Below are 23,969 nucleotides of genomic sequence, written 5' to 3' on the forward strand. Positions count from 1 at the left end.
TTTGAACCAGTAGAAACCCACCACTGCATCCATCATTTTCCAGTGCCTAATGACAGCAAGATGTTTGTCAACCATGCTTTGTGAACAGACATTTCAGAAATTGGGTTTAACTTTTTGTATCCAGAAAACCCAACCCATTCTCTTTTTGCCATCATCTCCTTTGTCTCTATCTAGCAATTTGTTTTGCTTCTGTATTCAATCCACTACTTGACAACTCATTGGTCCCATTCCTTTGCATTCTAGCCCTTATTGCGAGGTTAGCTAGTCATCACCCAGAAATATAATTTCCCTTCTTAGTAAAATGAATACCATAATGCAAAGCAGTTTTTTTCCTTCCTGAAGTACGCACCATTCTTTGAACCTCAAGCCTCTCGATTGCACTAACATTGCAACCAGGAGTTCACTTAATGTTTTTCCTTTCTTTTGCCTTCAATGGGAAGTATTCTCAGGAATACCACTTAGGTCTCCAAATCCATCATTCCCTTTCCCAATGCCATGTGGTAACTCTGAACCTACTGGAAGTTATGCTTTACAATATTATTTATGCCCACAAGATTAGTGGGACAAGTCTCTGATCAGTAGATCCAATGAGACTTATCAGTCCCCTACCATATCTTAGACTGGGGAGATTGCATACATTTACATGTGAGGATGAACACTATGAATAATAAATGGGAACTACTGTGCCTCTCACAAACATCCTGTTTATAATCACTATGTTTTCTTCTTCTTAATGATGACCAGTTATAGATCACTTCCACTTGGATCAGATGACAAATGTAACTATGAGGGCTTTTCGTAGCTTACTCATGTCTGTAGAAACTTCCTCTGAGGCTAGAGGTTGCCAAGATCTAGGACAATAGTTTTCTTTGTAATCGTTTTGCTTCTGACTGTTGCCAGCTTCTTTATTCCCACGCTTGGGCGAAGTTGTAAACTTTACATTTTTCTCCTGTTTGTGTTGAGTAATGGTGTCCATACTATTGTTTAGGATGTCTTCATCTTGATGAATGAGATATAAGCATAACACTCTGACCTCCAGTTATCCGATCTCTGCTTTCAGAATTTCCACAAACATTTTATACAAATGAAATCAGTTTTGCCTTCAGGAAAAAAAGGCAGATCTTGCACACATATGTTGTAGTTGAGTACCAGAATCCCGTCTCTGGCCATGATCTCGCCTATATTCTCTGGAGGAAAAAATCCCCAAAGAATAAATGCAAGCGCATTTGTTAAGTTTTGTGTGCCATCAGAGGCATGTGTGCTGTTGGCTGGAGCTGGTAAGATGAAGTCCAATTCCTTTGCCATTAGCAGATATTTCTACTGTCTTCCCAGGATACAGAAGGAATATGCAGATGAACCTCTAATTCTTGGATTAAGGGTTCTTTGGTGTTTCTGAACTACAATTCCTATCATGCCTAGCCAGGCAAGCCAACTGTCAAAAATTATAAGGATTGCTGCCCTCGTATATCTAATATATTTGTATATGCAAAAAAAAACCTGGAGCGATTATGTACACTGCATTGTTCCTAAAATCAAAGGTTCATATAAGCACTTAACATAATCTTTGGTACATTAGGATAACTAGCCAGAACATGACAACAATTTACACAATAAATATTACATAAACAGTAAGTATTTATAGAGAGCTAGACTGCATTTGTTGTTACTATTAACCAACAGCATAAACCTAATGCTGGATTGTGATTCTCTTATCACTTACTATTCTATTCATGAGCTATAGATGGAATTCAAATTTAGACTTCTTTACTAGTAAAAGCCGTAACTGTAGTAAAATAAATAATAGCATTTAAAAATGTGAATTACTGTGAATTACCGGTATATCCTAATCATAATATTCAACAATAGTGTTAGATTCTAGGGGTAATTTTAAAATTGGAGTTATTTATTAGCGATTAAAAGTTAAATAAGATTAATAGATAAAAATTGCTATTAATATCTAAAATTTGATATTCTGCATTAGATCTATATAATAAACAAGCATCTACTTAGAAACAGCAGGCTCTGGAACATTATTTATTCACAATTATGAATACATTTTAACACATACTGTTTTAAAATACTGTGGCTGTGAAACATTAATACAAATGCACAATGAAATCTTACATTAGTAGCTAACTAGGCCACATTTCAAAACCAATTGTATTTACACAAAATGCAAACCCTTATTATGCTTTTGCTTCCTATAATACTTAAACTGTCTAGACTTCATTTTTTGAAAAGATGTCATTATCCAAATCAAATTCATACTAATAATTGATTCCACTTTATTTATTACCCCCTGCAGGTACGTGTTTTTGAAAATAAGAGGTTGGGAGAAGAATTAGCTTTCCCTGGCTACACGCAGTGCCTTTGATCCAAATTAGGTCAAAAAAAAAACCCAGGAAGTGCTTCTCAACCAGCCACTGAAAATGTTGCTGGGATACTGATGAAAATTGTTCACAGGAAGAATGTCTTAATCATGCTTAACACTATCTAATGTGCCACATAAGTAAAATCATTCTCAGTATCAGAGAAGTTAGAACTACATTCCTAGAATATACAATGGAAATACACTCAACTACAGAAATCAATCATCCTTCAGACATTAAGCTATTTTTTAAGAAAACGGTGCAAAGGTTCTAAATCTCCTTGATTTGGGCTTATTCTTTTGCGTAAGTTCAAACCATTTAATGTATTTAACAAACTCCACTCGAATAAATGATCACATACCATAATATATGAACGTAGCATAGCTTCTCTGATGTCATAGCAACAAGAAAAGCAGTAGCCACTACTGGGCTATTTTAAACTTCCTTTCTCAAAGAAGAGAGAATGGTGCATGCTGTCCGAGATTGTCCAAAATACTTTTGTTTAAAAAAAAAAAGAAGAAACACATATAATTTTATGGGGGGGGGGAATGTGATGATCACTAGAGCCAATGGTTAAAAATATATGGAGAAATTCTTTCCCCCCCCCTTACAAGTCAATGTTGTGTGATATTTTCTGGAAGCTCAATTATTCACAGAGAGCCCAAGTTGTCTTCTACCTTTCTATCAACCAAGGGCACAAGGCAAGCAATTGGCTTTTCCCCTTTTTAATTAAAACGAAATTGTGTTTAGACACCAGGGAGGGAAGCAGCTTGACATCTGACTCTAAAAGAAAAGGAACAGACATATTTTTTTACCTAGATTTTTCTTCCTCCTTCATGAGATACAAGCAAGTGATGCTTAATGAATTATGATAGGTAGAATATTAATTGCAAAACAATGGTCCCAACTTTATACAGATTGTTTCATTATGAGATGAGGGTGGTTGGGTTTTTGTTTTTTGTTCTAATACAGCACTGAATGCTGTTCTTTACATTCCATGGTTCTCTAATCCAGGTTATCTGGGGTACTGTTCTTGGAGAGAGAGAAAAGCAGAAATGAGCACATAGGAATAATGGGAACATATAAGATTAGTGTTAAGTGGTTATAGTACTGAATGCCAATATACCTTCCCCAATCCCTTCCACCCCCGCAAAAGCCTCATGAAATGTAATAATATGAGGGCATTTAGAGAAATCTAGTTTTCTTTAAGGTGAAACAATTCCTCCTAATTTAAATTAGCTTTGTACAAATTTGTATAATGCACGAGCCAAAAAAAGAGCACAGAAAATACTATCTACACATCTACTACTATCTATGACCTCACATCCTGGTCATAAACTGTTTAAACGTCTCCCCTCAGGACACCGCTGTAGGGCACTACATGCCAAAACAACGAGACACAAAGACAGTTCCCTCCCCCAATGCCATCACACTGCTAACACCTAATTCCAATAGCACCGTATGATGCCTAAGGATATCTAACCATGTAGTAGGGCTGTATTATGATTATCCTTCTCATCTTTCCTATTACCTATTCCGGGTGGTATCTTATGACTATCACTTTGTTGGCTGTATCTTATATGATTTATCATTTTGTTGCTTGTATGTACACTTACAGCTTATGAACCAAAAGCAAATTCCTTGTGTGTCCAATCACACTTGGCCAATGAAGAATATTCTCTTCTATCTGTGACCCTCCAAAGCTGACTGTTCAGTGGCAGCTCATTGGTCATTTAATCACTGGATCAGATTTAACCACACTGTGGTAACTTCTTTCCTGTTTTGTCTTTTTGGGGGATGAAGTTAACTGTTGTAGTTGGTAAATCCATGGTTCATCACAAGTAAATTCAATCTAAGTGAAACCAGATTCATTTAATTGTGTTAGTAACTTAACAATTGCAACAATTCACTTAACAACTGTGGCAAGTAAGGTCATAAAATGAGGCACAAGTCACTTAACAATTGTTTTACTTGGGCTCAATTGTGGTCGTAAGCAGGGGTGAAATTCACATTTTTTCCTACCAGTTCTGTGGGCATGGCTTGATGGGTGTGGCAGGGGAAGGATATTGCAAAATCTCCATTCCCACCCCATTCTGGGGCCAGCCAGAGGTGGTATTTTCCAATTCTGCCTCAAAATTTCCGCTACCGGTTCTCCAGAACCTGCTGGATTTCATCCCTGGTCGTAAATTGAGGACTACCTGCACTGTAATATTGAAACAGTAAAAAGTAAAGTCTTCAAGTTCTTGTTACAGTAATAGTAAAACAGTTCCTCCTTAATCCACATAAACTCAATTTTCCAGTATAGTTAATCCTCGACTTACAATAGTTCATTTAGTGATAGTTCAAAGTTTATTTTATTTTATTTATTTATTTGTCAATCATATATAAGATAACAGGTAAAAGTATAAACATAATTTGGATACATGAAAAGAGTAAGTAAAAAAGGAATATTAAAACAGGGACGGTAGGCCCGCGGGTGCACTTATGCACGCCCCTTACAGACTTCTTAGGAATGGGGTGAGGTCAACAGTAGACAGTTTAAGCTTAAAGTTTTGAGGGTTTGGGGAAGAAACTACAGAGTCAGGTAGTGCATTCCAGGTATTGACCACTCTGTTTGAGTTTGTATCTAATAATAATAATAATAATAATAATAATAATAATAATAATAATAATAATAATAATAATAATAATAATAATAATAATATCAGAGTTGGAAGGGACCTTGGAGTTCTTCTAGTCCAACCCCCTGTCCAGGCAGGAAACCCTACACCATTTCAGACAAATGGCTATCCAACATTTTCTTAAAAATTTCCAGTGTTGGAGCATTTACAACTTCTGCAGGCAAGTTGCTCCACTGATTAATTGTTCTAACTATCAGGAAATTTATCCTTAGTTCTAAGTTGAATCTCTCCTTGATTAGTTTCCACCCATTGCTTCTTGTTCTACCCTCAGGTGCTTTGGAGAATAGTTTGACTCCCTCTTCTTTGTGGCAACACCTGAGATATTGGAACACTGCTATCATGTCTCCCCTAGTCCTTCTTTTTGTTAAACTAGGCATACCCAGTTCCTGCAACCATTCTTCATATGTTTTAGCCTCCAGTCCCCTAATCATCTTCGTTGCTCTTTTCTGCACTCTTTCTAGAGTCTCAACATCCTATTATTTCTATTATATATACATCCTATTATCCTATTATTATCTATTATTTGCTGTATTGTTGTGGTTGAAGCTGAAGTAGTCATTGACAGTTAAAACAGTTAACAGTTATGTTAAAACAGCACTGAAAAGTGTCATGACCATTTTTCACATTTATTACCATTGCAGCATCCCCCATGATCATGTGATCACCTTTTGCAACCTTCAGACAAGCAAAGTCAGTAGGGAAGCAAGATTCACTTAACAACCATATTTCTAACTTAAAACAATTCACTTAATAACTGTGGCAAGAAAAGTCATAAAATGGGATAAAACTCATTTAACAAATGTCTCACTTAGCAACATAAATTTTGGGCTCAATTGTGGTCATAAGTAATAATAATAATAACAGAGTTGGAAGGGACCTTGGAGGTCTTCTAGTCCAACCCCCTGCCCAGGCAGGAAACCCTACACCATTTCAGATAAATGGTTATCCAACATTTTCTTAAAAATTTCCAGTGTTGGAGCAGTTACAACTTCTGCAGGCAGGTTGTTCCACTGATTAATTGTTCTGTCAGGAAATTTCTCCTTAGTTCTAAATTGCATCTCTCCTTGATTAGTTTCCACCCATTGCTTCTTGTTCTACCCTCAGGTGCTTTGGAGAATAGTGTTCTTACTAAAAATAGAGGACTACCTTTAGTAAGAGCAGTCCTGCTTTAGTCAGAAGCATAGAGTACTTTTTTTTAGAATGAGATGGTCATTTGGTACTCTGAGTTCCTTTTAAAAAGGTAGAATATAAATTTAACACAAAAATAAACAAATGCAGTGCCATTCATAGATTTTTCAGGCACTAAAAGATATTCAGAAGGAGAGGGATATTAAGCACATGAGACTTCTTGGGCTCAATCCCAAATTTTAGCAATATAAAAACCAGCACAGCTATATTGAATGACATTAAAATAGTATCTTTTAAAAAGAGTTGAATAGGCTATTAACAATAAGTTATAAATATCAATCAATCCTATAAAACTTTTATAGTCTTTAATACAGTGGCCTGGGTTCACATATTTTGCTACCCCAAAAAAATGGTTTGATTTGGATTTATCATGATGGATAAATCCAGCCACTGTGGCTCTTTTAGTTATAGCATAGTGTGTTGGGTATAGTTAACATCTGTGACTCAAACCCCAATTTGACTCAGCACTGTATGTGAACCAGCCAAACATGACTTATATTACACCGCCCTGAGTCCTTCGGGAGAAGGGCGGTATAAAAATCAAATAAATAAATAAATAAATAAATAAATATTAGTAACTTTTGCTAAATGATTGTTAGCCATCTAGAGCTATTTTCTATCATATAAGCAGCCATATTTTTTTCTAATAAAATGTGCAAACCAAGCCAATGTTTTAATCATCATAGCCATCTAAATGTTTTCATTTAAGATTATATACTATGAGTATTGGGGAAGTGAGGTAAAGTTTTCTTAACATTTTAAGATATCTGAATGGCTTTATACAATTAAGCATAGTATCCAAAATTAAGTATTTTTAACACAACTGCACTAATTAGATATTCATTGCATCTCTGAACACACGCAAAAGCTTCTGCTTGCAACAGAAGTAGCACTTTGCAAAGGACAAAATATTGCAAAGAACTAGAAAAACTATTCTATCAAGAGTTCAATTCTAAAGACAAAATATATAGTGAAATAAAAATTCTGAAACTCAGAGGAAGAAATCAATGACTTCTAATAATGATCTCTGTTGCTCTCCCTCACACACACACACACACACACACACACACACACACACACACAAACTTAAAAACAACAGTCAAGTCTACCATAAACTAAGTACCATTTCTGGGCATGTTTCTTTTAAACTTTGATTTTAAAAAAAGCTTGATGGAGTTTCGATTCCGATCAAAGAATAGGGAAACGAGAGTGAAATTTTATATAATCCTGTTTTAACCATTAGTTGTTGACATATATGCTTGCTTTTGAGCTATTCACAATTATTCATTAAGCATTACTTACCTGATTATTGATTACTGTTGATACCAAAACCACTGCACTAATAAACAGATGTTGTCCCCAAACCATGAGCTTCTATGCAGGTATGCAGATTATGAATATGAATCTATAATAATCTGCAAATGCCCAGATATTGTTTAACTGTGTCACCAGCAGCCCCAGCTTTCACAATTATTGGTGTAGGATGCTGAGAATCACAGCAGTATTGAACGGCTACTTCCATCTTTCCTTTGATGTCTATATCCCATTTTAAAATACTACAGCTTTATCTGCTAGGTATTGCTTCTTGTAAGCGTCCCATACTAACTTAAGCCATGTGGTCAAATGCAAAGCATTCCGAGATCTGGGATTTCATTTATAGAGTTAGCTCTTACCATATGGTCATAGTGCTAACATAAGCACAACAGTGAAATGGTAAGCAATTCTCTGGTTTCACTGCACCCTAAAATAGAAAGTGTGAAAGCGTTAAATTGCCTACTCTACTCTGGATGAAGATATACCAGGGATCTATATCCACAAAGCAAGTACTTTTATAATTAAAAGGTATATATATCAATACATAATAAACATCAATATAGCAAAGTTATTATTATTTTATGTCATATTGAGTTGCATGTTAAAGACTGCAAGATAGGCTATAAATTGGTGTATGCTTATTCTTGAAAATAGGGCTGCCAAAATCTGTTGGGACTTGCTTTCAAATAAATAAACCAAGCTATAGAATTGTTTTATCCCAAACAAGTTCACCCTTTTTATGATGAAGATTGTGGTACCATCTAATCCCACTAATCCACCCAGTTATTCAGAAGTTTAGATCTAGGGAATGCATAGCAGTCAACTCTACATATTTCCTAGATCTCTAGAGCAGTTAAGCTCTACATTTAAGACTTCTACATAAGTCTCATGTTGGACTAAGCATGACTTGCTTTGTCATGGTTAAATTGAACAAACTATAATAAGCTGGTTCTGTGTAACATGCCAAGCTATAAATCAAAGTCTATTAACTATAACTCCTGAATTGACTCAGTAATATTAAGCCAAAACACTAAGTAAGTACCTTATGGCTTAGCATTATGAGAGAAACCAACCATATAAATAAAAATAACCTGCTCCCCTACAGATAAATTTGGAAAGTATGAAATCACATGAAGAGGCAAAAATGAGAAGCTGGGGAGCTAAGGTTGAGATTCCACCACCAAAGCTAAGTAAATATATGTTCTTTGCACAAATACATTAGACGTTCCAAAAATAAAAGAACTGAGTATCAGGAATACAAATACAAGTTTATCTAATCACAACCTCTTATACAACTATTAAGATATTATTGAAGATGCTGTTAGGAAAAGTCATTTAAGAATATAATAAGAATGGGCAACCGGTAGGGTTTTATAGCTGTTCCCAAATAAAATATCCAACTGCATCACCATACTAGCTTTTGAAAGAAAGAAAAAAATTTTTTATTTTATTTATTTATTTATTTTATTTATTTTATTTAATTTTTATACCGCCCTTCTCCCGAAGGACTCAGGGCGGTGTACAGGCATAATAAAAACCAGCAATACAATATACAAATTTAAAATCCCATTTAAAAAACTTATTTAAATTAGCCCAATGATTAAAATTTACTCTACTAAAACCCCATTTAAAATTAATAAATTTAAAATTTAAAATCCCAATTTAAGCCAGCCCCGCGCGGATAAAAAGGTGAGTCTTGAGTTCGCGCGGAAGGTCCAAGGTCCGGAAGCTGACGGAGTCCAGGGGTAGTTCGTTCCAAGGGTGGGAGCCCCCACAGAGAAGGCCCTTCCTGGGGCCGCCAGCCGACATTGTTTGGCGGACGGCACCCTGAGAAGTCCCTCTGTGGGAGCGCACGGGTCGGTGGGAGGCGATGGTAACAGCAGGCGGTCCCGTAAGTACCCAGGTCCTAAGCCATGGAGCGCTTTAAAGGTCGTAACCAACACCTTAAAGTGCACCCGGAAGGCCACAGGCAGCCAGTGCAGTCTGCGCAGGAGCGGTGTTACATGGGAGCTACGTGTAGCTCCCTCTATCACCCGCGCAGCTGCATTCTGGACTAACTGAAGCCTCCGAGCGCACTTCAGGGGGAGCCCCATGTAGAGAGCATTACAGTAATCCAAGCGAGAGGTAACGAGCGCATGAGTGACCGTGCATAAGGCATCCCGATCAAGGAAGGGGCGCAACTGCCGGACCAGGCGAACCTGGTGGAAGGCCCTCCTGGAGACGGCCGTCAAATGATCGTCAAACGACAGCCGATCATCCAGAAGGACACCCAAGTTGCGCACCCTATCCTTTTTAGTTTTTAATTGGTTAAGAGGAGGGGGGGAGGGCGACGACTTCTCTCAGGAGACTGCCATAGATTTATGGGTGGTACAGCTCTTAAATTACCATACACCTAATAGGATAAAGCATAGGATGTGCCTGCAAATGTCTTCTCTGACACCTCCAAAAAAAATCATTGCACCATCACACAAGCTCTACCCATTTCATACAGGCATACAATGTTATGATACATATACAAAAAGGGTAAACTTCACACCAAGTCACCACAACACTCCTTTTGTGATTTGTCCCCCTTGACCATCTCCCACAGATGTTTCTGGATGTGTCACACATATTAGTCAATACACTGAAAGGTCTCTTAGCCTACTAAAAAGACATGACAATGCCTCTGATGAAGTTAATCATAATTTAATCATAATTATTGTACTATTTTTTTAACAGATTAACAGAGTTGGAAGGGACCTTACAGGTCATCTAGTCCAACCCCCTGCCCAAGCAGAAAACCCTACATCTGCCTCTACCTTATACTGTAGTTTGAATTATACTGATTATATTTCTTGATATTTATAAGGACTCCAATAACCTCTATCTCCCCTCCTCCCTTCCGCCCTGACCCCTCCGCCCTCCGTCTCACATACAGTACTGAGTAGAAAGGCCAGCGGAACTTAAAGAAAATCTAACATAAATACCATAGAAAAGTAAGGATTCTCCTGAAGCAAAAACATTGGTAACGTATATTAAATGCAGAAGCAATCTGCTCACAGATATCCACAGAAAGATAAATATCCTAGGTTACCTGCACTAATCATTCATAGCAAATGACTCATACAATAACACTACAAAACCACAGATCCTAATTATCAATACTGAGTTATGTTGCATTACTGCAGAATATTTACTTCGTTGGTTTACTCAACCCTCCCAAGAACTGCATTAAAACTGACAGAAGAACAGAATGAACAGAACAATATTTCACAATCCAAACCTTAGCAAATAACGATTTCATATTATTCTGCCATGTTCCCTAAGGAACAAGGGTGCCTGACAAAAAAACCTCAACAGGCCAAAGGGAAGATTTAAAGAGAGAAAGGGCACAAGGCGGCAGCTGCTAGGTAATTAATACGTCTGATGTAACTTTAAACTTTCTGCTTAAGGAATATCATAAGACACAATTCTATAACAGTATATGGGTAGATTTAGTTCGACACATTTGAAAATATTTACAGTTACGAAACACTGTCATGGATATGCCTTTTCTCTAATTCTGGATAATATGAATTATAAGTCATTCATTACGAATCAAACATTGAAATAAACAGTGATACAGCAGCCATGTTTGTTAGTGCTAACTTTGAGTGCACACTAAGTATCTGATCATCCGTTTACCCTGAACGCATGGAAAGTGAATATTTTCCCACTCCCCTGCTTCACGTGGCTTCCAAAAGACTATGAGCATGATTTTGAACTTCTTTGTAAGAATAACTTTTTGGTTAGCCTTTGAGTCAGTGTTGATTCCTGGTGACTGCTTGGACAAGTCCCTGCAGTTTTCTTGGCAATGTTTCTTGGAAGTGATTTGCTATTGCCTCCTTCCTAGGGCTGAGAGAGGGTAACTGGCCCAAGATCACCCAGCTAGCTTCTTGCCTTAAGTAGGACTAGAATTCACGGTCTCCCATTTTCTACCCTGGTTTCTTAACTGTTCTGACCTAGGCTTCCCAGGAGCATGAAGCAGACTCCTTGTCCTGACAAAAAACCTCAACAGGCCAAAGGGAAGATTTAAAGAGAAAGGGCACAAGGCGGCAGCTGCTAGGTAATTAATACGTCTGATGTAACTTTAAACTTTCTGCTTAAGGAATATCATAAGACACAATTCTATAACAGTATATGGGTAGATTTAGTTCGACACATTTGAAAATATTTACAGTTACGAAACACTGTCATGGATATGCCTTTTCTCTAATTCTGGATAATATGAATTATAAGTCATTCATTACGAATCAAACATTGAAATAAACAGTGATACAGCAGCCATGTTTGTTAGTGCTAACTTTGAGTGCACACTAAGTATCTGATCACCCGTTTACCCTGAACGCATGGAAAGTGAATATTCTCCCACTCCCCTGCTTCACGTGGCTTCCAAAAGACTATGAGCATGATTTTGAACTTCTTTGTAAGAATAACTTTTTGGTTAGCCTTTGAGTCAGTGTTGATTCCTGGTGACTGCTTGGACAAGTCCCTGCAGTTTTCTTGGCAATGTTTCTTGGAAGTGATTTGCTATTGCCTCCTTCCTAGGGCTGAGAGAGGGTAACTGGCCCAAGATCACCCAGCTAGCTTCTTGCCTTAAGTAGGACTAGAATTCACGGTCTCCCATTTTCTACCCTGGTTTTTTAACTGTTCTGACCTAGGCTTCCCAGGAGCATGAAGCAGACTCCTTGTCCTGACAAAAACCGCTTTTTATTGTGAATTCCTCTCATTCACATTCAGCAAAGTCTTTTAAGGGAGAATTTACAGTCACAGACCTTATCTGACTTGGAGAGCTGCCAGGCCAATATCTTCAAAACTTGGCAAGAAATCTCTGAGAGTTAGAAACCAATTAAGTGAACTAATTGTCTCCTGCAAACTCCACTCCCCTTTCTTTCCTCTTTTATTCCCTCTAGGAGGGGCCATTCATCATCCACCTGTGGCCTTACTCCCAAGTCGACCCTTGTTCTTTAGCTGTTCCCTTCGTCTGGCAACTCTGCGCATGTGCACACTGGGAACAGGCTCCAGCTGTTTGTCTGCTTCACTGATGTCTGACTCCGATGGCATACGGCCCAGGCCCCCTCTCTGCCTCTGATGCAGAGCCCTCATCAGAGCCTTCCCCAGACTCCAGGACTGGCCCATGTTCCTCCCCAACCTCCTCACTATCTGAATCTGCTGCCAGCTTTGCTGGCGGGCCACATTACTACTATAGTACACTAGAAATTAGCTCTCATTAAAAAACTAGTTCTCCAAATATTTTGAATTCCTACAAAGATGTTTAAAAGCTGCTATTCAGTAATTGATCACCTGATTCCATTTTCAAAGAGCAGCATATCTGTATATTATCAAAGCCTCAGGGTTGAGGCCTCAACCATGGATTCTCCAGGTCTCTGGTCTAACCACAAAGGAGAGCTATTCCCTACATACATACTACATGTATGGTCTCTATACATACATAAGTGTTACTGCTTTCTCACCACAACAGGGACAACCGAGAATTCAGCACTTAGCATTTCTGTCTTTAGATAACTACAGGTGAGTTGTCAATCCCACAACTTTGCCTCCCCTGGGATATCCTACTGGAGCTGGCCCAGGAAGCAAGCTGATTTGCCATGGTAATAGAAGTCCTTTGCATTACTGACCTCAGCTATTATTACCATGGTGACGGAAAATACAGCAACTCTTCCGTCAGCAGTCCATAATTCCATCTGGGAATTATGTTTTCCAGCAAGGACAAGTCTTGGATCCTAGACAGGCATGAATATCCTAATCCATCATACCCACTGTCCATACTAGCTGGGGAACATAGGAACATAATACAACATATCCACATGATGGTAAATTGGGTGAAGTTGTTCCAGATCAATGTAGTGACATCAACAATAACAATATTTATAGGTAAAGGTCCTCTCGCACATATGTGCTAGTTGTTCCCGACTCTAGGGGGCGGTGCTCATTTCAAAGCCGAAGAGCCAGCGCTGTCCGAAGAAGTCTCCGTGGTCATGTGGCCAGCATGACTAAATGCCAAAGGCGCACAGAACACTGCTACCTTCCCACCAAAGATGGTCCCTATTTTTCTACTTGCATTTTTTACATGCTTTCGAACTGCTAGGTTGGCAGAAGCCAGGACAAGTAATGGGAGCTCACCCTGTTACACAGCACTAGGGATTTGAACCGCTAAACTGCCGACCTTTCGATCGACAAGCTCAGCATCTTAGCCACTGAGCCATTGTGTCCCTCATAATAACAACATTTATAAGTAGGTACATTTTTTTGATGGGTGCTCACACTTGTGGAATTATACTGTACTAGTAGAAACCATTTATACCTAAGAAATACTGTATTTCTTTTTTAAAAATATGATTTTCAGCATGATCAGGGCAGAAATAATTTATAATGTCAGTGGCTTTTCAGCTGCACGTCTTCAATTTTTAAATATTTAAAATTTTATATTCTGATCTTAGTCTGACTCCTAGGAATAAAAATTCAAAAAAAAAGGAAAATAATTAGAGAATGAGACCATTCTTATTATTCAGAGTTTAATTTTATTATTAAAGTGAAGTGTTATAAAAATAAACTAGGAACCTGAAATGAGATTCCAAAATCTAGGACTGCAATGGGTACATAAAACTTGTAATTTTTCAGGTATCAAACAGGCAAAATAAACTACACCTTAGAATCTTCACCCAAAAATGCGCCAAACTTTAAAACAAAATGGGACAAAAAAAATGAGCTATTTTTGATCCTTGTTGTCATTTATAAAACATTTGTCTTTCCTGTTATGAAAACACACATGGGTTGGGCTTCATACCTAGAAACTCCCTTGAATTACCCAATACCAAAAAAGTGTTAATTTATCAAGCTATCATCTACACATTCATTGTAATAGTTAACCCAAGATATTTTACTTCCTTGTTCAGCAGCCGACTCTTCAACAGTTGTTCACCTAAGAAATATGTAAGTGGTCTTATCTTGAGTTACAAGATCCTCCAATCATGCTAAGAAGCAATAAAAATAGTTTCTATCAGAGACCTATCTGAAGGTAAAAAAAATTACTTCAAAGACTTGTTGAAAGTCTACTTCTATATTATTTTAGCAAAGGTATAGAAGTAATTTGCCACTGGGTTTTTTCATGATCCTTTTTTGACTTAAATCTTTTGAATTAAAAATTCCAAATTCTTGCAAACAGAAATCACAAATATGTATCAGCTTTTTTTCATCCCTCTTTCTTAGTCCAATCCACCTCACACGTGGTTGTTATGGGGAAAATACGCAGGACTATTAGGTATGCATACCGCCTTTTGAATTATATTTAAAAATGGTAGGATAATAATTAGGAAGGAATTTTTGCTTTATCCTTTTTTCTTAGAAAAACTGGACTCAGAAATCTTTCCTAATTTAAATTAGGTTGTAGTCATAACTCTTGTCAGTTACCTGCTTCTAATTTTAACACTGACTCAGGACAGATTGAAAGGTCTATTCTCAACTGCTTCTTAGCCTTTCCATTTCTCTCTACCTCAAGCATCTGCTGTACTGAACTGACCACTTCCCTCTGACTAATGGTGGGGCCTGCCATCTGTTCATTTACTTCTAATAACCCTAACCAAGCGTCCTCTACAGTAGTAAGTCAACAGTGGAAACAGAACCACTGTGTATTTAGTATATCCAAACTGGCAACCAGAAAAAGCACTCAGATACAGCAACCAAGGAGAGAAAAAGACTAAAAGGCTCAAAAGCCTTAAAAAAAAAGCAGGAATTAACCTTCTTGTAATTTGTTATCAAATGAACTATTTCTTTCTCAAATGAAAGGCATGACCTCACCCTTATGCCTGCAGATGATAAGCCCAAACCCAGTATTATATACGATGCTGGCTGGTTAAGTTACAGGCGATAGGGGTAATAGATCCTTTTGAGTCCTGTTATTACATCACAAGTCCCCTATCCTTGGAAGTAAAAACAGCCACCCAAAGTAAGCTCAGAATGCAACTAATGACTACCATCATCAGATCCTTGAAGTAGAAGCATAGTATATGGATGTCCTCGGGGATTTGGGGGAGGGGGGGAGCTTTTTTTTTTTTGTTACTACAAATAAAACCTTATACATTTCTTTGCCAGAGGAACAGCAGCTCAGCCACAATTTTTGGCCTGCAAATGAGGTCTCTGCAGTGACAAAAAGTGAAAGGAGGGCACTTCTGCCCAGGATCGGAGCCTGTAATCGCAACAATTACATAAGCTCTCGACCATTCGCAACAGGTTTCGGGTCTGAAACCGGGCGGTGCGGAGACTACCTGTGCCGCTTTCTTCTCCTGCCCCACCGTGCCCCCATCCCAGCCATCAAACCCGCAAGCAGGCGCGCGAACAAATTGGGGAAAGCCAGAAAGGACGCAACCAGACCGACCCTCGCGATGCCTCCTCCGGGACCCCCAGTTCCTCCGATCCGGGCGCCGGCTCCACTGCACCGCCTGTTCCCGCCCGACCCAGAAGGGAAAGAGAGAGAAGGCGGAGGGGGGGGGGAGAGAGGAGGAGTCAGCATCTCCCAGCTACCGGCACCTTTCCCTCCAGGCTGCAGCCGCCCACGGGCTCAGCAAAGCGGAAGATTGCAGGATCGTACGGCTCCTCCTCGGACAAGCAAGCAGAAAAAAAGGGACCCGAGCCGGTCTGGGGGTCCTTGTCCCCGCCGAAAATCAACAGGTGTTTTTTTTTTCCACCGAGGCCCGGCCGAGGCGGGGGAAATCTCAGATGAAAACTCCCGCGCTCAGTAGGCCCCGCTGCGGCCGCCGCGACGCGAGGACCATTCCGGGAAGTCACCCCGGCCGTCGGCCTACTACGCCAAAGCTTCTCTGCACGGCGTGCCTTCAAAGCGCTCGCCTGCCTCCCCGGGCTGCAGGTGGAGGAGCCCAGTCGGAGCGGCTTGCTCGCTTACCTTGCTTTGCTTCTTGCCAACCCGGCAGCTTCTAGCTAGCCTCGGTGATGCATTTTCAATATTTATTTATTTATTTAATTTCTTTTAGAAAACCCGGCCTCACGGCGCGAGTCCTGCAAGCAGCTCGCGGATGCACCACAGAAGGAAGGAGGGAGCAAAGTTGGGGGGGCTCTTGGCGGTCTCCCTTCTTCCGCCTCCTCTTCCCGCCCCCCGCCCCCTCCAGCCTGCTTCCTCCAGGCGCCTCTCCGCTAACCGGCCTGCAAAGGAGCAAGTTGCCGTAATGGGGCGGGTGGTGGTGGGGGAAGCGGCGGGGGGGTTAGAGGGAAGAGAGCGAGCGCTTCCCGCTCCTCCCTTTCCACACACGTGTTAGCGGCGAGAGAGGGAGACTGGCGCTGCGAGTCACTTAGCCGTCCTGCTCCAGCCAGAAGAGCTGCTTTTCTGAAGAGGGGGGGGAAGGCCGTTGCAATGCCGTGACATTTGCAGCCAGTAAACAACTCTCCTGCCAAAGAAAAGTGACCCACCAAGAAACAACCCGGGGCCTCCACACAATCGCCTCTCGGAAGACTCATATTCGTTTCTAAGTGGGGGGGGGGGGGCGGGCGTTTGTGCCATTTTACTCGGGAGTTTGGCTTTGCTAAAAGAAAAAGGCGGGAGGCTGTCCGAATCGGGCTTTTCCTGTGCGGTTCTACACTGAGTTCATTCATGAACTTACTTTTGTTTTCCCTCCATTCTTGCCTTTTCTTTAGTAAGGGGGGGGAGGGGAAATAACGGAAAGTTGGAGCGGCTGAACTTTTGCGGATACCCAGGCGCTTCCTTCTGGATCAAATGATTCATCGGGGGACTCCGGGTAGCGTCTCTGTTTGCAAGACTAAGCGGTGTATTCCCCACCTACTGTCCAACCGGAGTATATGCAGTGGTGGGATTCAGTCAGTTCGCACTACTTCGGGAGAACCGGTTGTTAACTTTCTGAACAGTTTGGTAAACTGATTTTTGGAAGAAATCATTAGGGCAGAGAACCGGTTATTAAATTACTTGAATCCCACCACTGTTTATATCCCCTTAGCTGCAGACCTGGGAAGTGCAAACGGGGTGGTCTGGCAGGAAAGGAATTCGGAGGGGGGGTCCCTTTTGGGATCCCAGCATGGTAACCAAGTGGGTTTCTGGAGGGCATAATCCTTATTCTTCCTCATGGGTACACTAGTAATGTGTCTCTGCTGCTTTTTTGCAAGTTGCTGTTTTGTGTCTGAGCTTGTCAACTGGAAAGCTGAGTGCCCAGTCCAGTTGGAGACCCCCAGTGGAGGGTGAGCTCCTGGTTCTGCCTCAGTGCCTATCCACTTAGCAGTTGGAAAGCATGCAAATGGGAATAAATTAATAGGTACCACTTTAGTGAAAAGATAACAGCATTCTGTGCACCATTAGCATATAGCCATGCTGACTACATGACCACATTAACTGTTTTTGGACAACATTGCCTCCCTTGGCCAAAAAACAGAAATGAGCGCCAAAGTTGGACATGACAGGGAAACCTTCAAGGCTAGTTTTAGCTGCAATAGCATTTTCTTTAAAAAAATATGGCATGTTGTCCTATACTTTAGGTTAGAATTCCACTTGGAACCCTTGCATTTATAAAAAATATATAAATATGTTCCAAATAAATACTTCAAACACTGATTCCTTTTGTGCTGAAGAATAAATAATATCCTTAGACACTGGTTGCTATAATGTGACATACATAACTGACTTTAACCACTTTTAATTAACATAGAATCCTTCTAAATATCATATACTGGTAAAAGGAAAAAAAAAAGGGGGGGGAGGCATAGAATGAACTTGCCTGCATACTATGTTTTTAAAGTGGCCAAAGGCATTTATGTGCCTAACGTTGAAACTGCAGGATCCAATCTGGGTCCATTATCAGGACCAGAGGTTTTGTCTTTTGAGCTTTTGGACTTGGGCTGGAGCCCATCTTCTCTCTAGCCTAGGGAAAAGTTCCCTGAAGGTGGGCTCTGCAGCATGAGTCTGAAAGCTTACAAGACAAAACCTCTGATCCCAGTGACCGGCCCAGATTGAATCCTGTGACATTATCCTGGGACAGGTATATTCTGCTTCATTTGTGGATGTTGAAACTGAATGTAATGCCATAAGCAATCTATGTATGGCTTAAGGCTAGTAGGTGTTAACCCAGATCTTGGAAACAATTCCACTATGTTTGTGCATCTAATTTGTAATCAGCATAATGTGCTACCTTATTCAGATAATTTGCATTTTAGTGCATACAAAAGTAAAACTTGAAAATGTTTTCATCTGTTTGTTTAATAACTTTCTAGAACCAGATATACCAAAAATTAAAGAATGAAACTGAGCATTCTTCAGGACAAATGAAAATACAACAACTAAAACCATGAGATATTCTGGGCAGCCTTTAAAAGGCTCTTTTGGAGAAAAGAGCCTCAGGCACTTCTGAGATGTCTTTAACAATTTGTATTTGGGGTTTTAAAATAATTGTACAGGTTGAGCTGCTATTTTGGGAATGCCGTTTCAAACGAACATACAGATCTCCGGTCTCAAAGGGACTGACTTTAGGTCATGAGTCCATAAACCAGCACGTGATCTTTTCATAAGGAAATGCAAAGTACTTTTTTGTCAGCCTTAAGCAATACAAATCAGACCAGATAAATGTTTTCAAGCCTGACCTTTTGAAAGGACCTTATGTATTTAAATAGGGATAAACAGTTGAACATCTGAAATATAATACTTCTATTTGTATCCTCTTTTTTTCTTCTAAGTGGGGGGGATGTCCAATATCAGCCCACTTTTATTCTGGTTGCAATAGTTGGTGAAAAACAAACCTAGTTAGAAAGACATGGTTAGCTAAGGCACCAGGCACCAACTCAGTGGTGAAATCTGAACTGGTTTACTACTGATTCAACTGTGGCGCGTGGTCTTTTTTTTTTTACTTTTAAAAGCATTATTTTTACAACCTATTTGACCGAAGAGGTTGTAGAAAAAATGCTTTTAAAAGTAAAAAAAAAAGCCTCTAATGATCAGGCAACTCAGCTGGGATCATCAGAGCCTCTTTTTTTTAACCTTTTAAAAGCATTTTTTTTACAACCTATTTGACCGAAGAGGTTGTAAAAAAATGCTTTTAAAAGTTAAAAAAAAGCCTCTGACGATCGTGCGGCTCAACTGAGCATGGGAGGGGGGCAGGGATTTTTGCTACCGGTTCTCCAAATCACCCACTGCCATTGCTACCAGATCGAACCAGGAGCATTTCACCCCTGACCCAACTTATGTATCCAGGCCTAAGTAAGGTTACTCAGAGAGACATGCAAGCATAATTTACTTCTCTTGATGCCTTTAAAACAATGAGTTAAACTCAGAGTCTTCCTAAATAGGCCTACTCTGGACAATTATAATAACAGAAAAGGAAGAGATTATTTTTGCCAGTTAATTCTAAAACTAAAACTTCAATGTTCCTAGAAGGTTTCTCTTTATCAGTATGTGTGTGGGAGGGGGAGAGGCTTGGGAGACTGCTATGGGAGAGACGGAATTTAAGAGTATATTATGCCCTCTTTTGCCACAGTGCTTTACAATATTCTTAAGTGGTTTACATATTGCCCCCAACATTCTGGGTTCTCGTACCGACCTTGGAAGGATGGAAGGCTTCCTTGAGCCATGTCAGAATCAAACTCCTGGCTGTGGGCACAGTCTGGCTACAGGAACTGCGTTATAAACCACTCTGCCACCAGGGTTCTGTGGTTAAAGCTCTTCAGCTTTGACAACTTTAGTTTGGTTGGTCAGAAAAATGGTATAAGGTATCCAATCAACTGGATATTCCTTGAGTGTTTTTTAATTTGTTCTGGTCTGGTCTTTGACTAATAAAACTTGATTTTTGATTTGGTATAAGGTAGGCACGAGAATCCAGTGTGGGAAAGCTCCAAATGACAGGCAGAATGAGAGAAATCCAACCCAATTTGTTTATTACTGCAGCAATAAAATAGCATGTATTCAAGTGTTAAACTTGTATACAATGTTCAAACAGAGAAAAACAATTGGTCAGAACTTGATACATATGTATGTCATTTTGTCTATCACATAATGTATGGATGGGGATGCAGTTATAATAAATTATAATTCATAGGAGATGTGTTTTTAGGGACCTTTTGTGATAAGGCAGCAATAGTTCACCAGGCTAATCACCCAAACAGTTTTATCTGGTTCTAGCTATCAGTCTTGGGGTTTCTTAGTTTTATAAGCTTTTTCTGCTCAGCAATACCTGGTATAGGCCATCAGTTTAGTAATCCTCCATCAGTCTATCCACTTTCCATACCTGATGAGGTGAGTTGTAGCTATGGAAAGCTTATGCTTTTTAATAAAATGTGCTAGTTGTAAAAGGACTCCTGCTTTTTTCAAAAATAAAATTACACTAATGTTTAGCTGGCTTGTATCCAGAGTACAGTTTCCAAGCAACAACATTGTGTAGGATAGTAATTAAGGCCTGGTATGTTCCCAGGCCTGGGGTTAGAGTGTCTATGAGTCCCTCTCAAATCTTTTTTTCAATGTTGAGAATGCTGTTTCAGTCAGGGAAGCCGCAGTGTTTTAGTTGTTGTTTTTTAACTTGGGTATTGCACATATTGAAAGCTGCCTGGAGTTGTCCTGGAGTTAGGTAGCTTTAACAAATCTTATAAACAAAATTATGACAATTCCCTACCCTTTCTACCCATAATCACTTTGCCTGCACTCCCTCCTTATCTCGGTAGGAAGAACATTCACCCTAGCTAGCAATCAAGATAATGGTTTACATTAGAACAAAATTGAATGGAAGCGAAATACAACAGTCCACCCTGTCGAAATATCGTTATGCAACAAGATCATAATTCCTGTTCGAACAATTATATTTTTATCCTCATTTCTAACAGGTTGTGCAGCCTAGGATATCATGCCAACAAAAGTAAGATAAATTCTTGACTGCTCATATCCCAGGTTACTTGATTTCAAATGCAGCAGGTGAAATCTGGGTATACCTGGTATGTTTCTTTGTCTCCATATGTAAAATTCATAAAAATAAGAAAAATATGCAAGGGTTACATCCCATTCAAATTTAACAGGCATTCTTCTTTAATAGGAACTCCGATCCAACCTTCATTACTGCATTAAATTGATGATTTACTATAACTTGAAAAGGTATTTGTTCTGTTTCATGCTTTCCCAATTGCCTTTGCAATCTCTAATCCAGGGTTTCTCAAACAGGTGCAGATGCAGCAGTTCAATTTCTTAAAGATGCTCTAGATATTCCCTGCTCTGGGGGTTCGAGTCCTATACTGCGTGGTGGCGTGAGCTCCCATCACTTGCCTCAGCGTCTGCCCATCTGGCAGTTTGAAAGCATATTACATGCAAGTAGATAAATAGGTATCACTTTAGTGGGAAACGTGACAGTGTTTTCTTGTGGGAGGTCGGACCCCTGTTGGTGTTGGACCTGCCCAAATACAACCCCCGACTGCAAGGCTGCATCAATGGTGAGAGAAGGCCACAGATGGCATCATAGGAGCTTGTTTGCCCCCTATGGTGAATCCTGGATATGCATATGAGTGTGAACTAAAAGGATGAATACTCTTCCACAGTCAAATAACTGCTATAGAGTAACATTGTAGCTGTCAGGTTCCAAAAGAAAAGAAAAAGAAAGGAACACAACCAAACACAAACCTGGTTTGTTACTGCCTGCTTTACTTCTCTGCTGGCACGCACTGACAGTTGCAAAAGGAATATCTTGTTAGGGCGAGTTGCCCATGCTCCCCACCACCTTTTAATCACTAATCACAGCCCCACCCACTATTCACCACACCACCCCCTCACGTGCGCAGTTCCCTCCCACCTGCTCTGGAGTTGTAGCCACCATCTGCCGGCCTTTAGGCTCTTCCTTCTTCCCCTGCTGCCCAATAATGTCCTTGAGAGAGGACTGGTCCTCATCTGAATGGCCAGTCCTCCACAGAGGTCCAGAATGGCCCAGGGGAGTGACAGCTGCCTCCCTGTATCTACCTGGTGATGTCATCACCGTGTGACTGCCTCTCAGCTGTCTGTGGTTGTGCAGCTTGCTCCAAGCATGGGCACAGCTGACAGGGTTCTCCACTGCATCACCACCGGCTGAAGAGGTGAGAGTCAGGGTGGCGGCGGGGCTGGCAGCTCCTGGAGTCCTGGTGGCTGTGGGGGTGGTTCTGGGTTGGCGGCTGGCTTGGAGGCTTCAGGGTGGTGGCTCCAGAGGTGAAATGCTCCCAATTCGGACCAAATCGCCTAATCCGGTAGCAATGGTGGCGGGTAGTTCAGAGAACCGGTAGCAAAAATCCCTCCCCCCCATGCCCAGCTAAGCTGTGCAATCATCAGAGGGTTTTTTTAACTTTTAAAAGCATTTTTTCTTCGGCTGAAGAAAAAATGCTTTTAAAAATAAAAAAAGCCTCTGATGATCGTGCGGCTAGCTGGGATCGTCAGAGCCTTTTAAAAGCATTTTTCTACAACCTCTTCAGCCAAAGAGGTTCTAGAAAAAAATGCTTTTTAAAGTAAAAAAAAAGTTGACCACGCCCACCCAGTCACATTACCCCCCACCACCAAGCCACACCCATAAAACCAGTAGTAACAAATTTTACCTTTCACCATTGGGTGGCTCCCCACCAAAAGGTAGCTCTGGGTCGGCCGGCATCCTAGAGCTGACATGTGGCCCCCTCTACCACGGAGATGGCAGCTGGAATGGAAAGAACATGGTGAGAAGAGGGTGGTTGAGATGCAGCGCCCCCACTCCCCGGTTTCCCAGGATGTTTCCAGTGAAACCTAGCGACCAGCCGGGGGGCTCGAACATCCTTATCGGGTACCCACAAAGCTTCAGAGAGGGGATATCCCTTCCACAGGAGAAGGTACTGCAGCCTTCCCCTTTGTCACCGGGCGTCCAGCACCTCTTTCACTTTGTAGTGTTGGTCACCATCCACCATGAGGGGTGAGGGTGGCAGAGGAGCTGATACCCTGAGGGGGAAAGCGTGGACCAGGCTGATCTGTCTCGTCCACAGTCCGGGAGACACAAGCGATGACTTAATTAGCCAGCAACTATCAGCTCTGGCAGCAAACTAGTGAGCGTATGCCAAGTGTCTCTGTTATCTCTTGATGCTGATGTGTCAGCCAGGAAACCAGGAACAAACAGGACTTCAGCTCTAATTCTCCCTCTAAGCAGTTGATTTGCTTGCCACAAAGTGGTATAGCAGCCCTTGCTGCTTTTATATCCTGTGGGGTGTGGTTCCATGACTCAGCACTTCCTAGGCCTGCCCCACTCCTGCTTCTGTTGTTCCTGCCTCTCCTGCCTACGAAACCTAGGGTCCATCCAGGCCTGATTGCCATCAGCCGGGTCTGGACGTGTGGCCTGGGATGGGAAAGAGTCAGGGGACAGAGGCCTCATTATCTCCTCCACCTGGCCTGCCTCTGGCTCCTGGAGCTGAG

General features: G+C 40.7%; 1 protein-coding gene across 8 annotated transcripts in view; it reads right to left on the reverse strand.

The window, feature by feature from the left end:
* The window catches only part of GPD2 (glycerol-3-phosphate dehydrogenase 2), a 99,572-nt gene extending 82,800 nt beyond the window's left edge, over positions 1-16,772 (reverse strand). The window contains exons 1-4 of one of the 8 annotated variants that reach the window (XM_058192501.1): positions 16,494-16,772; positions 4,392-4,572; positions 3,986-4,221; positions 3,185-3,396 (exon numbers count right to left, since the gene is read on the reverse strand). The gene's annotated coding sequence lies outside the window, so the exon portion shown is untranslated. Of the gene's footprint in view, positions 1-3,184; positions 3,402-3,985; positions 4,222-4,391; positions 4,573-7,540; positions 7,822-15,968; positions 16,115-16,493 lie in introns of those variants that run through there. The other 7 variants (XM_058192492.1, XM_058192519.1, XM_058192509.1 and 4 more) reach the window with 7 other exon arrangements.
* Positions 16,773-23,969: the final 7,197 nt, after the last annotated feature.

Source organism: Ahaetulla prasina, chromosome 1, assembly GCF_028640845.1.
Source record: "Ahaetulla prasina isolate Xishuangbanna chromosome 1, ASM2864084v1, whole genome shotgun sequence".
Taxonomy (NCBI): domain Eukaryota; kingdom Metazoa; phylum Chordata; class Lepidosauria; order Squamata; family Colubridae; genus Ahaetulla; species Ahaetulla prasina.